A 16355-nucleotide genomic window follows, 5' to 3' on the forward strand; every position below is an offset into this window, starting at 1 on the left:
CACCCGCCGCTCCGCGACCTGCCACCCTTTCATATGCTAAGCGCCCCTCTTATAAAGCTAATCTAATACCGCGCGGGTATTATCTAATTTCACAGTGTAAATAAAAGGTCCCCAGGTGGAGGGGGTTTGAAGGTGTTCCGTCTTGACCCATCACCATCCCCCGCGTATTCCGCTCTCCCTGGCCGTTCTGCGTGTCAGCATTGCATAAGTCAGAATAATTTATCAGCGGCCAGACTCGCTGGATATGCCCCATACGGCTTCTGGTGGCAAAATGTTGCAAATAAATCTCTGGACTAACCTGGGCAAGAAAAACGGCTCTATATTTCGGTCCTTAATCTGAAAACGTTATTTTTCGCTGGGTACTTCCTTCCTGCCATTGTGGAGACAAAGGCTCTTTAACTGGTTGTTTAGACCGTTTTGATCGTGTTTTACTATAACAACCAATACTGCATGAACGTCCCTTGGGGTTACATTAGCAAACCAGCTTTTTAAGCACCATAGTTTTGTAATGGGTTAACCTGTCGATTTAAATTGTTGCTTGTTGTTCATTTCAAATACTTATTTGCCATTTCCAGGAACTGGAAGTTCCAAGTAATGGAATGGGTAACCAGGAGACTCAATGAGTTTTAAGTGATAGTAGAGTAGGGATCAGCAACTCATGGCCCAGGGCTGAGAACTGCTGGTTTTCCACTCTCCCTTTATCTGGTAGTCAGGAGTGAAGACAGTCTGGCCAATCAGTGGCACTAACAGGTTGCTCATCTCTTTGTTCCATCTGCAAAGCAACCTATAGCCTACCACGTTGACTGTTGGGAGCAGGTGCAATTTTGGGATGCATTTCTAATATAAAAACGAGGTGTATGAGTATTTTAGTCCATCAATGCTTAGTTTGATGCAGAACTTGCTCTCGGAGGCTGTCGAAGCCCTGTGGGGTATGCGAGCCTTCACCCGGCATCTGGACATGAATATTGAACACAAAAATAAATAATTAAAAGAGTAGTGCAGACATAGCAGTCAGCATCTCCAGCAGCATCTGCAGGGACCTTAGCGGTACACTCCGACACGCCGAACAGCCGTAGATTTATTCACCGAGGACCAAATGGTCCAAAGGAAGAAACAAAATAAATGCCCTTTCCAGACTAAAACAAACCAGTGTCCCACTCAAGAGGCAAACCACCATCGCCAGACTGGAACTCACTCACTCACTGTCCAGCCAGCTCACTTCAGGTCCAGAGTTGTCCTTTTGGCAGCACGGTGATGCACTGGATAGCACTGTCGCCTCAAACAGCAACAAGGTCCCGCGTTCAAATCCTGACTGGGTGGAGTTGCCATGTTCTCCCTGTGTCTGTGTGGGTTTCCTCCGGGGACTCCGGTTTCCTCCGACAGTCCAAAGACATGCAGGTTAGGCTACTGGGGGGAGGGGCATGTGCGCTCAGTCAACCTACCCTGTATAAATAAAGGTTAAATTCAATTTGGCTGTCATCAATAAATAAATGGCATTATTTATAAATAAATAAAAACATAAATAATAATACTGCCATGACAATAGTGTTTTCTATTCTATTTGTAGGAAGAAAAAATAAGCCTATTTAGAGTAAGAGTAAAGATTGCTCTAAGCCTCAGTGACAATATGATTGATTTGGTGCTGAAAGCCCCTTTGGTTCGTAATTACGCAGGTAATAACGTCGCAAAATGTCAAGTGCAACTCAAATTGTTTTCAAAAGAAAACTTTTCCCAACTATTCACGGTGAAAGGTTTTGTAACATTTGATTTGCAATTTCGCGGAACAAATAAATCATTGTCACTCTCCCTACAGAGGGGAGTTAAGAGTTGGATTTGCGTGTGACTCAGCTTTTTAATTCATTGTCTTTTGTGTGTGTTTATAATTGACTGTTAATACAGAGCGCCACTCAGGCGGTGAATTTGACGCACTCCTCTCATAATTCAGATGAAAGAAAGAGAAGTAGAATGTATGATGCACTTCACAATGCAATAAATCATTAGTTTTGACGTAAAGTAAAGCACACAATGTTTTCTTTGGTTGGAAAAAGATAAAACCCCGTTGTGGAATTGTAACCTCTGGGTGGTTGGTTGTTATCCAGGCACGGAATGACAAGTGTTTGTTGAAGCTCACATTTATTTTTACCTCTTTTCATTTCGATGACTGCCACTTTAATAGCAAAGAACGGTAAACAGAACATATTGCACATACAGAACAGCAGAATTAATATTGAAGGGAATTCAATCGCTATGGACGGATTTGGTTTTTCATAGAATGGACAGAATGCCCTATGTCTAATTAATTATTGGAATTAGAATATTCAAACAGCCTAGTTTTGCTAATGTCAGCAATTTCTCAAAACAGAAATACGTGAGTGAACAATTAGCCAGTCATCTTTGCTTATTTCCTTTACTTAATTTGATTAATTAAGTAACTATTAAAATAATGAACAACAACATGATGATATTAGTTCATATTATTATAGTATATAAACAATATATCATGGCCGCCTTCATGTGCAAAATGTTAGCATGAACAAACATGAACATACATGAACTAACAAACTTAAAAGTACTCTGTTCCATGAACATTAAAACATCAAAAGTTGGACTGTAACTGAACTGGCAAGCTCTAATTTTACTATGATTAATTAATACCACAAAAATATCCTGCCTGTTATATAAAGACAATAAAAATTCCTCTGCAGATGCAGATTAAAATGTAAGAGGCTGTTGTAGCACTACCTGTGATTGAAGGCGTTTACTTTGAGGCGTTAATGCACCTCTTCTACACTACGGTAATATATGTCTGAGGCTTTGGCAGCTTTGATGGCAGTTTCCGTGGGAGATCAGCCCTGAGCTGCTGTGTCTGTCACTTGCATGGTCATACATCATCAGGAAAATGTCTTAATTTCCCTAGAGGCTAATCATACCTTAAACTGCTCCTTACAGACGGCGTTTATGGGAACTGTTAAATGCTTATTTGTTTCACACAGACAGGCTGTTACATGCTTCAGCTGTGTCCTTCAGATCATCTGGCAGTTTGATGGCGATTCACGGAAAAAAATGGCCGAACTTTGATTTCGCTTCTAAAACTTCTATCTAGGTGCAGTTAGCCTGAAAGAGGCTTGGAAGAACTAAATAAATCTTTGGATTACGCCCCCAGTCTTACAGCTCTCCAATGCCATGAGCCCTCAGGTGCTCAACCTGGGTTTAAGATACACACGCACTTAACTCACATTTCCAGAGATGCCAAAGTTTTTTGCCCGGAGGAGTGAAGCTAGGATATGATAGATGTGTACATGAGGTGAGGCTGCACTGTAAAAACGGAGCATTACGTTGAGTTCTCAGTTATATAACTTGACTTAATCGATGTCGTGAGGCATTTGCGTGACCACGCGGGGGCTACAGTACATATTGTTGGTGGCTGAGGTGAGTTCCCCCCTCGTCACTTTAAAGTGCTTTGAGTGTGAGAAAAGCACTACATAAATGCAACAACATATCGATCTACCAATCTACCCATCTGCCTAACATGGACAGGCAACTAATTTTTGGCTAATGTGATACCATTCTCTTTGTTCAAGTCATATTACCAATTCTCAAATTAACTGAGCACGATCAACACGATCATTACAAAGACAGAACTTTTTGACCTTGTTGATAAATCGCACGATTAGCCTCACAAACTTGAGCAGGAAAGTGAATGCCATTTAGTTTTTTTCCCCCAAATGAAATTACAGAATTATACAGTCCCTTGTTCCATACAAGCTGCGTTTTCATTTGGGGATTTGAACAGTTGAGAAACAAACCACTTTATACACTGCAGACCATAACTTCATAATTAAAGTCACCCATGCATAATAGCACTGAATATATATATATATATTTTTTTATAAAGTCAAAAAGAATGGGAATAGGATCGTTTCAATGCGAACTCTTGGAAGATCTCATTTCCCATCTGTGAGAATAGGCTAGGTTCAGCTCATTTAATTATACCCATTACAGCCCAGCATGGATCACCCATCTGAGAGTGGTGAGACTGCATAGCTCGAACATACAGCAGATGGGCCACATCACTTGGAGTGCATAAAAAAACACAGTGACTGTAATGTAAAGTTAAAGAAGACATCCAAAAGCTCATCAGACCCTACCTGCCCGGAGGCACCTCTCCGTTCCGATTCCTCTGGTCACGTGGAGCCTCCCCTTGTCCCGCCTGCCCTCCCCAATCACGACTGCTGTCTGTTCTGGTCTCCCGCGGGTGGAGTGACCTTCCTGTGGAGGTCAGGACAGCAGAGACTCTGGCCACTTTCAGGCACAGACTGATAACTCACCTCTTCAGGCTGCACCTCTTCCCAACTCTCAGCCATGTGAACCGTTTATTGTAAATATCGTACTTTACTTATTTTACTATTCTTAGGGTTATATTTGCCAACGCTGTTTTATTGCTGCTTCTTCGTCAGTTATCTGATTAATCTACAAGGGTTTAAGTCTCTATTTATGTGGTCACTTCTAGCACCAGAACTGTACTTAACTCTAAGGTCTTCAGTGCACTTGTCCCTGATTATGGTTTTGCACTTTATTGTACGTCTCTCTGGATAAAAGTATCTGCCAAATGCATGTAATGTAATGTAATTAAATCAGCGAATGCCCAAGTAATAAACATAATAGACTGGGGCCTTTCCGTGTGGAGTTCGCCTTTTACTATGTTTCAGCTCTTAATCCCTAAACCAAACTTATCCCTCTCCCAGTCCCCCTCCTTCTCCAATACAATTGGAGGCGTACAGTACCTCATTACCCAATGCAGGGGTCTGCACTGGTCCTGGACAGCTGCAGGGTCTGCTGGCTTTTGCGTTCACCTTAAAATCAACCCCCAGTCCAGACCCACGGGACCAGGAGAGGTGAGCCGTGTAATGACCTGCTTTAACAACAGAATCCCTGACCCAGCTGAAACGCACAAGCTCGCCGGTACAAACCTGGCCTCAGCGACTCAGCTCAAACAGCTGTGTGGAGACAAATCAGGTAGAGACGGCTTCACGTGAGATATTTTCCACAGTTCTGAGGTTAAAAACATTTTTAATAACAAACTGTGAGAATTCTCTGTAGTACGTGAGCCAATTGGAGGTTTGGAGCCTCTTCTTTTTTTTTTTATAACTGGGTCATTGGATTAAGACAGTGGTCATGGTCAAGTCGTGGAAGACCGCAGGGTGTGCTTGCTTTTGTTGTTACTCAGCACTTAATTGATCAATTAAAGCAGCTAATTACAAATTTAATGAATTCACCTCACCTGGCTTCTTGGGTCTGAATCGGTTGCTCATATTAAGGTGAAAAGAAAAGCCAGCGCACCCTGCGGCTCTCCAGGACCAGGAGTGAGGACCCCAGCACACCCTGCGGCTCTCCAGGACCAGGAGTGAGGACCCCAGCACACCCTGTGGCCCTCCAGGACCAGGAGTGAGGACCCCAGCACACCCTGTGGCCCTCCAGGACCAGGAGTGAGGATCCCAGCACACCCTGCGGCTCTCCAGGACCAGGAGTGAGGACCCCAGCACACCCTGTGGCCCTCCAGGACCAGGAGTGAGGACCCCAGCACACCCTGCGGCTCTCCAGGACCAGGGGTGAGGACCCCAGCACACCCTGTGGCCCTCCAGGACCAGGAGTGAGGATCCCAGCACACCCTGCGGCTCCCCAAAACCAGGAGTGAGGTCTTCTGAGGCGAGTTCTCTAGGTCTCTTCGTTCCCCCACACCCTAACAGCACATCTTCAGACTTCAGACTGTGGGAGGAAGTTCCACAATGAACCTGCTACATCAGAATTTCCTCCATTTTCCAAATCATTCAGGACGTATCGGTCCAGTGCAGCGAAACAGCCCTTAACAGACCGTCAGACGTGTGTGCATCTCAACAGCTTCCACACCTCCTCCTCAAAACAGGTCACCATCCCAGCTCAGTCTGTTGTGGTGCAGATTCACTAATCTATCCCCTATCGACTCAATTATTGATCACCGCATGCTCCAGTTGCCTTTTTTATAACGTTTTTTCCTAATCCTTAATTTAACTCAGAACTCTTCCCCTCTCCTTCCTTCAGATCATAGATGTCTCCAGAAGGTTGTTCCCGCAGCCTCTCCCCAGACGTTCCTTCATGTTAAACTGAGTCCAACATGCATTTTAAACACTCTTCCCCTTAACGGTAAAAACATTTTTTTAAAATAAAAAAAACCCTCTACTCCCACAAATCTTCAGATGAAACACACCCCAGCTTACCCCTCCCCCAATCTGGCAACCCGGTTACGATTTATCTCCCCACCCCAAATTGTGCCGGTAGCTATTCAAACCCGATGATTTATCTTTGTTTGACTGACATTCAAATGCACAGCAAGGGCCTGTGTTGTCTGTTTACATTCTAAGCTGACGACAGTGCCTGGGCATATTCCACCAGCTAAGAGGGGAGACGGTTACAGAGGCGTGCGCGTGCTGTCCTGTGTCTGAGAGCACTGCCTGGTGAGGTCGTGACACAAGGTCACAGGCTGAGCCAGTGGCGCAGATGGGACTACTGACAGAGGAAAAAAGCCGGGAGCTATGACAGAACTAGTGGCAGTCCTTGAGAAAGTCATCTTTTATTTCCGGCAAACTCCACTTAACTCATCTTCTCTGTTAAATCAACTCAATTGTGGAGTTTTTATGAGGGGCCACGTGTTCTTTATCAGTGTCGATGAGATGCCGCTTTTCTGAAGACAAGCTGAAACGAAAGTGATCTTATAATTAGAATTTGTTATTTAGCAGACGCTTTTATCCAAAGCGACTTACAGTTGATTAGACTAAGCAGGGGGGCAATGCGGGGATAAGGGCCCTCGGCTCTAGGGCCCAACAGCTGTGCGGATTCTATCGTGGCTACACCGAGGATCGAACCACCCACATATACATGAGTGAAATGGATCTTTCGGGGCAAGTATTTGAATAATATTATTTATGATATAATATTTATCCATCCATCCATCCATCCATTATCTGAACCCGCTTATCCTGATCAGGGTCGCAGGGGGGCTGGAGCCTATCCCAGCATACATTGGGCGAAAGGCAGGAATACACCCTGGACAGGTCGCCAGTCCATCGCAGGGCCCCCTAAAATAATATTTCTGTCATCCTCTTTTCTCTTGTTTTTCAATTTAGCAGCGGTCCTGTGTGAAGCTCCACAAATAAGTGTTAATCATTCTGATTCTTTTCATGGGTTTAGAGGCACGTCTAAGGTCAGCGTGACCTCGCTGTCGTATGTTTATGTGTAGTCTGTGTTCTCATTGGCTTTCCTGGACTAAACGGATAATTAGCCAACCGTTATGCTTCTATTGAGATTAGTACAGAAGGGTTGACATTGTAAAGAGTGTTTTGTTTGTTTGCTTGTTTGTTTGTGTTTGCTCTCTCATTTGATGTGGGCTGATTTTTACGTTGCCTTCAGGTCTAGCTACTTTTCCAAAGAGTTAAACACCCACTCCCCCACCGACTGTATCCAAGCACATACACACTCACAGACACACACACATACAAATATACATACACATAAAAACCACACCTTCTTCCTCTCTCTCTCACACACACACACACACACACACACACACATACACACGCACACGCACACAGAAATACACATATCCTCTCTCTCTCTCACACACACACACACACACAAAACACACTCTCTCACACACTCACACACACACACACACACACATACACACGCACACAGAAATACACATATCCTCTCTCTCTCTCACACACACACACACACAAAACACACTCTCTCACACACTCACACACACACACAGACGCACACAGTATCAAATAAATGACAATTGTATTTTCTTCAAAAAAGCACTCATGGTGAGTTCATGGCAATGAGGTGTGGAAACCACATTTCTGCTTAGTTTTTGACCACTGACCTCACCCTCGGGAAGCCCAGCTCTGTGTTCCCCGGGCCGCCGCGGCTCCACCCGCGCGTGTCCGCTCCAATCGGATCACATCCCGAAACGGCCCAGCTGCCCGAGGAGCCCCGCCGGGGGAAATCACCCCCAATTACGCCGACGCGTCCCCCAACACGGCCCGAGTGCTTCTACCGCTCACTCTGCCTACTGCAGGTGCAAAAACACTCCGCCGTCGCCCGCTCCCGCTGGTGTTTCATTAGGCGTGATACTCCACCGTCGCCCGCTTCCGCTGGTGTTTCATTAGGTGTGATACTCCACCGTCGCCCGCTCCCACTGGTGTTTCATTAGGTGTGATACTCCACCATCGCTCCCGCTGGTGTTTCATTAGGTGTGATACTCCACCATCGCTCCCGCTGGTGTTTCATTAGGTGTGATACTCCACCGTCGCCCCGCTGGTGTTTCATTAGGTGTGATACTCCACCGTCGCTCCCGCTGGTGTTTCATTAGGTGTGACACTCCACCGTCGCTCCCGCTGGTGTTTCATTAGGTGTGATACTCCACCGTCGCTCCCGCTCCCGCTGGTGTTTCATTAGGTGTGATACTCCACCGTCGCTCCCGCTCCCGCTGGTGTTTCATTAGGTGTGATACTCCACCGTCGCCCCGCTGGTGTTTCATTAGGTGTGATACTCCACCGTCGCTCCCGCTGGTGTTTCATTAGGTGTGACACTCCACCGTCGCTCCCGCTCCAGCTGGTGTTTCATTAGGTGTGATACTCCACCGTCGCTCCCGCTCCAGCTGGTGTTTCATTAGGTGTGATACTCCACCGTCACTCCCGCTGGTGTTTCATTAGGTGTGATACTCCACCGTCGCCCCCGCTGGTGTTTCATTAGGTGTGATACTCCACCGTCGCTCCCGCTGGTGTTTCATTAGGTGTGACACTCCACCGTCGCCCGCTCCCGCTGGTGTTTCATTAGGTGTGATACTCCACCGTCGCTCCCGCTGGTGTTTCATTAGGTGTGATACTCCACCGTCGCTCCCGCTGGTGTTTCATTAGGTGTGATACTCCACCGTCGCCCCGCTGGTGTTTCATTAGGTGTGATACTCCACCGTCGCTCGCTCCCGCTGGTGTTTCATTAGGTGTGATACTCCACCGTCGCTCCCGCTGGTGTTTCATTAGGTGTGATACTCCACCGTCGCTCCCGCTGGTGTTTCATTAGGTGTGATCTCCAGACCAGTCTCTGAGTCAGCCAGAGGAGGTCACGAGGAGCGGGGATCGAGTGGCACTCAGACCAGCAGAGCACAGTCCAGAACAGAGCACAGTCCAGAACACAGTCCAGTACACAGCCTTCAGTCCAGAACACAGTCCAGAACACAGCCTTCAGTCCAGAACACAGTCCAGAACAGAGCACAGAACAGAGCACAGTCCAGAATACAGTCCAGAACACAGCCCACAGTCCAGAACACATCCCACAGCCCAGAACACAGTCCAGAACACAGCCCACAGTCCAGAACACATCCCACAGTCCAGAACACAGTCCAGAACACAGCCCACAGTCCAGAACACATCCCACAGCCCAGAACACAGTCCAGAACACAGCCCACAGTCCAGAACACAGTCCAGAACACATCCCACAGTCCAGAGCACAGTCTAGAACACATCCCACAGCCCAGAGCACAGTCCACAGTCCAGAACACAGTCCAGAGCACAGGCTGAGGTAATTTCCTCCACAACTGGGATGGTATTTTTACTGAATATTAATAAAGAGGACAAGGAGTGGAGCTGACCGCCGCAGCCTGTCAGCACCCAGAGCTTTAACAAGGCCGTGGAATAACAGGCACAGATGTCTGGCCACAAAAAGCCAATGTTTTCATATCCCGTCGAGCGGCACCGAGAACAACAGACCCTGACGGGAGAGGGTATGAATGAGCCACCTCCCCGCCGTTCATTATACTGTAAAAGGGCTGAATATAAATATGGAGCACTCAATATTACTATGCTAATTCTGCACTGTAATTATACACGGTGTAGCTGAAACATAGCGCTGGGGTCTGTGCTATACGTCAGTGGTTGCCACCTGTGGAAAGTATTATTATTTTTTATTTATTTATTTTTTGTTCTGTTATCAAAATCCTAAGAAAGACAATTATGGCACAATCATATCTGGTTCTCGGAACTCAGTGGATAAACTGTTCTCAATGCCCCAGCTGCTATCAAACGTACAGCATTAGAGCATTATTCCGATAAAGCAATTAGCTTGGAAATGTACAATTACACCATAATTATACTCTTTTATCCATAATTAACCACCTGACCAGTCCAGGGCAGGTGATGAAAGTTCCCTAATACCATGATGTCACATGTTGAAATTAGTGACACATTAGTCTTTGCAAGAAAAGTGTGACTTTTTCTGTATCACACTACCCAAGGATATAACTATTTCTGTGAGGTTTGCAACACAGGTTTTTTAAAGATTTTTAACTTTTATCCATACACTTCTCTCATCTTTACAAATATTGTTTGTTCGTAGAATATTGAAACGGTGCTTTGCATCTTGAGTGGTGTTACAAATGAGACCCATTGGTTGTGTACTGCATATTATTGCACCCTAGCGCTGTTTGACGTGATGTAGTTGCAGCGTGCAGAATTGGATGCCACCTGTCATGGCCGGGACACTCTGGAAGCGGTAGTTAGGAGTACGGAATTATCCGGAACGTGCTGCTTTCGGACAGAGGCCGAGCGGATTCTGGGTTCTGCCGGGGGAAAAAAAAAACTCCGCTGTCTTCAGAGGAACGCCGGGAGTCGCCGGGAGTCTGGGGAATTGACGGGGCTTCGGGGAGAGACCGATGATTCCACCAACAAACGCAAGTCTTTCTCTCTAAAACCAGAATTTGAAAGTGTCCCTGTAGACCTGTTTCACTGCTGCAGCTTCCCTCAGTAAACTGGAGAAGGCCCGTATGAGTCCCTCCACCCCAGGGGGATGCAGTCCCTGCTCTCAGGCGTTCGGGAGTTGGCCCCCGACGGTTGTACAGTACATCTCTCTTAGCATTCAAAGCAACACTCTCAGCCCATTCCTGGTTTCTGAGTTTCCCCAAACCAAGTTGACTTCCATTAATAAGGAAAGCGTTCGTGCCCCGAATAAGGATTCTGTAGCAATGCTGTCGTAATGTTTTCAGATGAGTTCACCCACATTGTATGTGCAGTATATGGCAGAACCTTGTGCACATTAACCTCAGAGTGACAGAACAGATAGCCAAGCTGGGTATGTGGCTCAATTATAACGTATCAAGGAGGAGATCAAGTGCTTTTTGAAGCAGAACATTAAAACAAAATCAAGGGTAATATCTACAATAAAACATGCCTTTTTATATGTTGCTTGACACAAGGAGTATTGTAAGAAAATGTAAGAAAGCCAATAATTATATGTAGGAGGAAGCAAAAAAGTAGTTTGCAAAAGATAGGCTGAAGATATAGCAGGTCACTGAAGAAGAGACACTAGCTATCATTGAGAAAACCTTCACTGAAAAGCTCTAATTAGGTCCTACTTACCGCTTATTTGATAAATGGTTTTAACTTTAGACTAAGATTTATTGCTACAGAATGAGAGCAGCATGTATAGATTAATATGGCGAAGCCATTACAATAAAGTATTAAAATTTACGGCGCTGCATTATGACATTAAAAGTCACAGACATTTCAGAGCCTTACAGTAAGGCTCTACAGTCAGTGTGTAGAATAGTGGTTAGTGTACAGTACAGTAAGTGTGTAGAATAGTGGTTAGTGTACAGTACAGTAAGAGTGTAAAGACAGTGTGTAGAATAGTGGTTAGTGTACAGTACAGTAAGAGTGTACAGTGTGTAGAATAGTGGTTAGTGTACAGTACAGTAAGAGTGTACAGTGTGTAGAATAGTGGTTAGTGTACAGTACAGTAAGGGTGTACAGTGTGTAGAACAGTGGTTAGTGTACAGTACAGTAAGGGTGTACAGTGTGTAGAATAGTGGTTAGTGTACAGTACAGTAAGGGTGTACAGACAGTGTGTAGAATAGTGGTTAGTGTACAGTACAGTAAGAGTGTACAGTGTGTAGAATAGTGGTTAGTGTATTGCACAGTAAGGGTGTAGACTAGTGGTTAGTGTACAGTACAGTAAGGGTGTACAGTGTGTAGAACAGTGGTTAGTGTACAGTACAGTAAGGGTGTACAGTGTGTAGAATAGTGGTTAGTGTACAGTACAGTAAGGGTGTACAGTGTGTAGAATAGTGGTTAGTGTATTGCACAGTAAGTGTGTACAGTGTGTTGAATAGTGGTTAGTGTATTGCACAGTAAGGGTATTGAATAGTGGTTAGTGTACAGTACAGTAAGGGTGTACAGACAGTGTGTAGAACAGTGGTTAGTGTACAGTACAGTAAGGGTGTAGAATAGTGGTTAGTGTACAGTACAGTAAGGGTGTACAGACAGTGTGTAGAACAGTGGTTAGTGTATTGCACAGTAAGGGTGTAGAATAGTGGTTAGTGTACAGTACAGTAAGGGTGTTGAATAGTGGTTAGTGTACAGTACAGTAAGGGTGTTGAATAGTGGTTAGTGTACAGTACAGTAAGGGTGTACCATGTGTAGAACAGTGGTCATGGTACACCAACAGCACAGTTGTTACACAGCCTGCACAGTGCGGCTCTACAATAAGCAGACAGTGCATCGAAGTGGGTCACTGCACAGCTTGGGCGTGAATCTTTCAGCGAGAAGGGAGCCGTGGCTTTGAGGCGTGATTGCCTGGCACTCGCCGAGCCATCGCTCAATCTCCGTGACCACGCCAGGCCCACCTGAGCCACGGAGACGAAGGGTTCTCTGCGGCTCATTCCAGACGAGCTCAGCTGCAGAAGAGGATCCTGTAAGATGATCTTCAATTAGGAGGACGAGGGGCAATCAGGCAGTGCCGAGGCGCTCTTCAATCAAGCGCAGAAGTGCAGGCCCGGGAGCGATCTCCATGTTACATGCAAATGCCGAGACTGATTCAGATTAATACAGGTAGGTCTCGCCCGACTGTGGATCGAGGATACTTCAGCACGTCACAGACGCTGATTATAATACAATTAAATTAATGATGAAACTAATACATAAATCATTTCGAAGGCGTAATGATTTCGAGAATGAAATTATTCAGATCTATTTTGGAAAGCCATTAAGTGAAGAGCGCACTCTTTGTGGAATCAAATATTCTCGGCTGAAAGGGCCTAAGTTAAGAGAGGAGTTGAAGCAAAGTTCGAAGTGAAGAAATGAGTTGAGAAAGCGGACAAAAAACGGAAATAAAAGTAAGAGGGTCGTGTTATGATAGTGCTCTCCAACATCCGCTGCTTTTGAAAATGAAACCGTAGTGTGCGTTCAATTCAAACAGCACATGAACTGACCTTTTGGGAGATCAGTTAGTGAGGATTCACATATTCTATGTTTACATTACACCCGACTCCAAGCTGAATGCACAGCAGTGTGTGTAGAAAAATGGTTAGGTTACAGTACAGTGGATGTAGGCAGTCAGTGTGTTGAATGATGATGAGATAAAATCACAGTAAGGCCCTACATTCAGTGTGTCGGTCTGATTTACTTTTTTAGTTTACCAAGTAAAGAAGTCCAACTTGGCAAAAATAAATAAATAAATAAATAAATAAATCTTCCAGCACTATCATGTAGAGAGGAACTGACATGGAGTAAATATTTAACACCCACTCTTGATTTCACTTCTTTAAATTAAAGAGACGAAACAGCTTTCCAAAAGGATAGTTCTTTCTGTGAGGCCCGGCCCAGAGAGAACCATCTGCTGTCTGTGTAATGTATTTCCCAAAATATAATGGCATTAACAGTGGGTTTGCAAACAAGCTTTTACTGGAGAACATTAAGGAAGTTGTTTGCAGCCACAGTGACAAAATAGTGCACAGCTGATTAAAGGAAAATGGCACCGTTATAAACCGAATTGCGATCTCCGCCGAATCAAATCTTCACATTCGAGGTCATAATTTCCTGCTGTGAATATGCAGAATGCTGACTGCGGGGAGGAACAAACACCACAAAACACTTCTGATAACTCTGCAGAGACACTCATCTCCAGCCTTTCACATCAGCGACATGCAGGCACAGGCAATTTTACTTGAAAGAGTATTCTACAAACTTAGTGTCTCTCTCTCTCTGCCTCCACCCTAGGGAGACACATACACGCACACAAGCACACAAACACACAAACACACACACACACAGATTAATACTGTTTTAATATGCACATTCATTAAGACTGGTGAATATGTATTCTGTATGTGAAGATGTAGACTTTATATTCACTTATATTAATTAATGTGCAAATTAATGTGCATATTAAAACACCCAGTGAGTTTGTGATAGCATTGATCAGTGTAACAGGCTGAATGATAGACAACCACATACCTAAATGGTAGTAATGTTATCCCTGGGGGTCTATTTTTAATCAAGAAGAGTAGAACATTAAAACACATTAATTGGGCTAGCCTGTAGCCTGGTGGCTAAGGTACATGACTATGACCTGGAAGTTTGGTGGTTCAAGCCCCAGTGTAGCCACAGTAAAATCAGTGCAGCTGTTGGGCCCTTGAGCAATGCCCTTTGGATAAAAGTTTTTAGCTAAATTAGAAATTATTATTATTATAGAACACAGTTAGGGTGCCGGAATTTGAAGCTCCATATCTCGGTTTTGTACTAAACAAAATATTGGGCAAACAGCCACACTCTGTCGCACACTCTCTCACTGAAAAGACAGAAAGTGCTCAGAGAGAGAGAGAGAGAGAGAGAGAGAGAGAGAGAGAGAGAGAGAGAGAGAGAGAGAGAGAGAGAGAGGGGGAGAGAAACTGAGAAAGAGAGAGAGAAAGAAAGACGGAGAGAGAGAGAGGGGGAGAGAAACTGAGAGAGAGAGAGAGAGAGAGAGAGACAGAGAGAGAGAGAGTCAGTCAACTTTAACAGATGCATGTTGTCATTAGCCTGAGTACGGTCCATTAGCTGAAGCGCCTGGGTGAAGCCTGACACGCTGATTGCCTCAGCGTTGCCTCAGTGTTTGGAGAACGTTACGTGCAGACCGGGAGCTCCTCGTGCCACAGAGATGTCCCTTGTGCCTCATAACTTCTGAGGAGTTTAACTGTAGTACCCCCAGCAGCCTCACAGCGATGGTTCAAAACTATACCAAGCTCACAAACACTGATCCTGGTCTGCACTACAAGACTACAGTTCCCAGCATCCACTGCACTGTACATTTATATTTGATTGCAGAAAGTTAAGTGCTGTGTTCAGACACATTTTGGATAGAGGGATCACTGGATCAGGTTAAAGTTTAACTGTTTATTTGTTTTGTCCAAACTGTTTTCTTTTTTTTTTTTTAAACCAGAATTGGGGTGTTCTCACACACTTAATAATAAGTAAATAGTTTTTGTACTTGTGAGAAAACAAGCATAAACGTCAAACCAACAGTGACATCTAGTGGCCATTTAGGGTAAACGATCCTTCTAAGGTATAATCCTCACAGCATTTGGGCCTAAACATAGTGGAGTGGTCCTCACTCCTGGCCCTAAAGAGCCACATGGTGTGCTGGTTTCAGTTTTCGCCTTAATATCAGCGACCAGTTCAAACATTAACTGAATAATTAACTGCTTTACTTGAGTGGACAGTCAACAAGCAAACAGGCAAAATACTATTATAGCAAACTTCCTCACGTGTATGAAAACAAGACCAAATCAGGGCGTCAAAAGCCTGCTTCTGGAAACCTAATATCCAGTCTGTTTTCACGCCTTTAAAACGCACACCTCAGTCAACAGCTAGCAGTGTCATTGAGCTGGCCTAGAGCCTTGTGTAAAAGTGACTGATTATAAGGCCGGCTGATCTCAGTGTTGATGTCTTGATGTCTTGATAAATCCTTCTAAATCCCTCCCACACTTGGCATTATCACCATAGCCTTAACCCCCCCACACACACCCCCCTCCCCTTTTATTTACAATCAATCGATTTAATCACCAAACAGCCACAGTAATATCCCAGATAGATAGGTGCTTCAGTACAATAAGGTCATATACAAAGATTTCCATGTATACAAGCCGGAGTGCTTTTCCCAGAAATCCCATTACCCTTGAAGATAATTTGTTTCTTGTGCTCATTCCAGGAGCTCAGCAAGACAGTGGCTTGTAAATACCATCAACACTATAAAGCACAACAGCATTAGCGCAGTTTCAAATATTTTCTAGAAATGAACTGCAGCGCAGACGGTTACTTAAAAGGAGTTTTCTGATAGATCACCATAATTCTCAGAATTGATTAGTTTATGAAAAAGGCGTTACTAAGGTTCAGAAAGTCCCCGGGGGGTACTTAATCACGCACTTCTACTTTCCCCCACTCTCAGTGCATGGCCCTGGGGTGCAGGACGGTATGGGTGACCCCTCCATCTTTCAGAGGGCAAGGTGT

This window comes from Conger conger, chromosome 18, assembly GCF_963514075.1.
Source record: "Conger conger chromosome 18, fConCon1.1, whole genome shotgun sequence".
Taxonomy (NCBI): domain Eukaryota; kingdom Metazoa; phylum Chordata; class Actinopteri; order Anguilliformes; family Congridae; genus Conger; species Conger conger.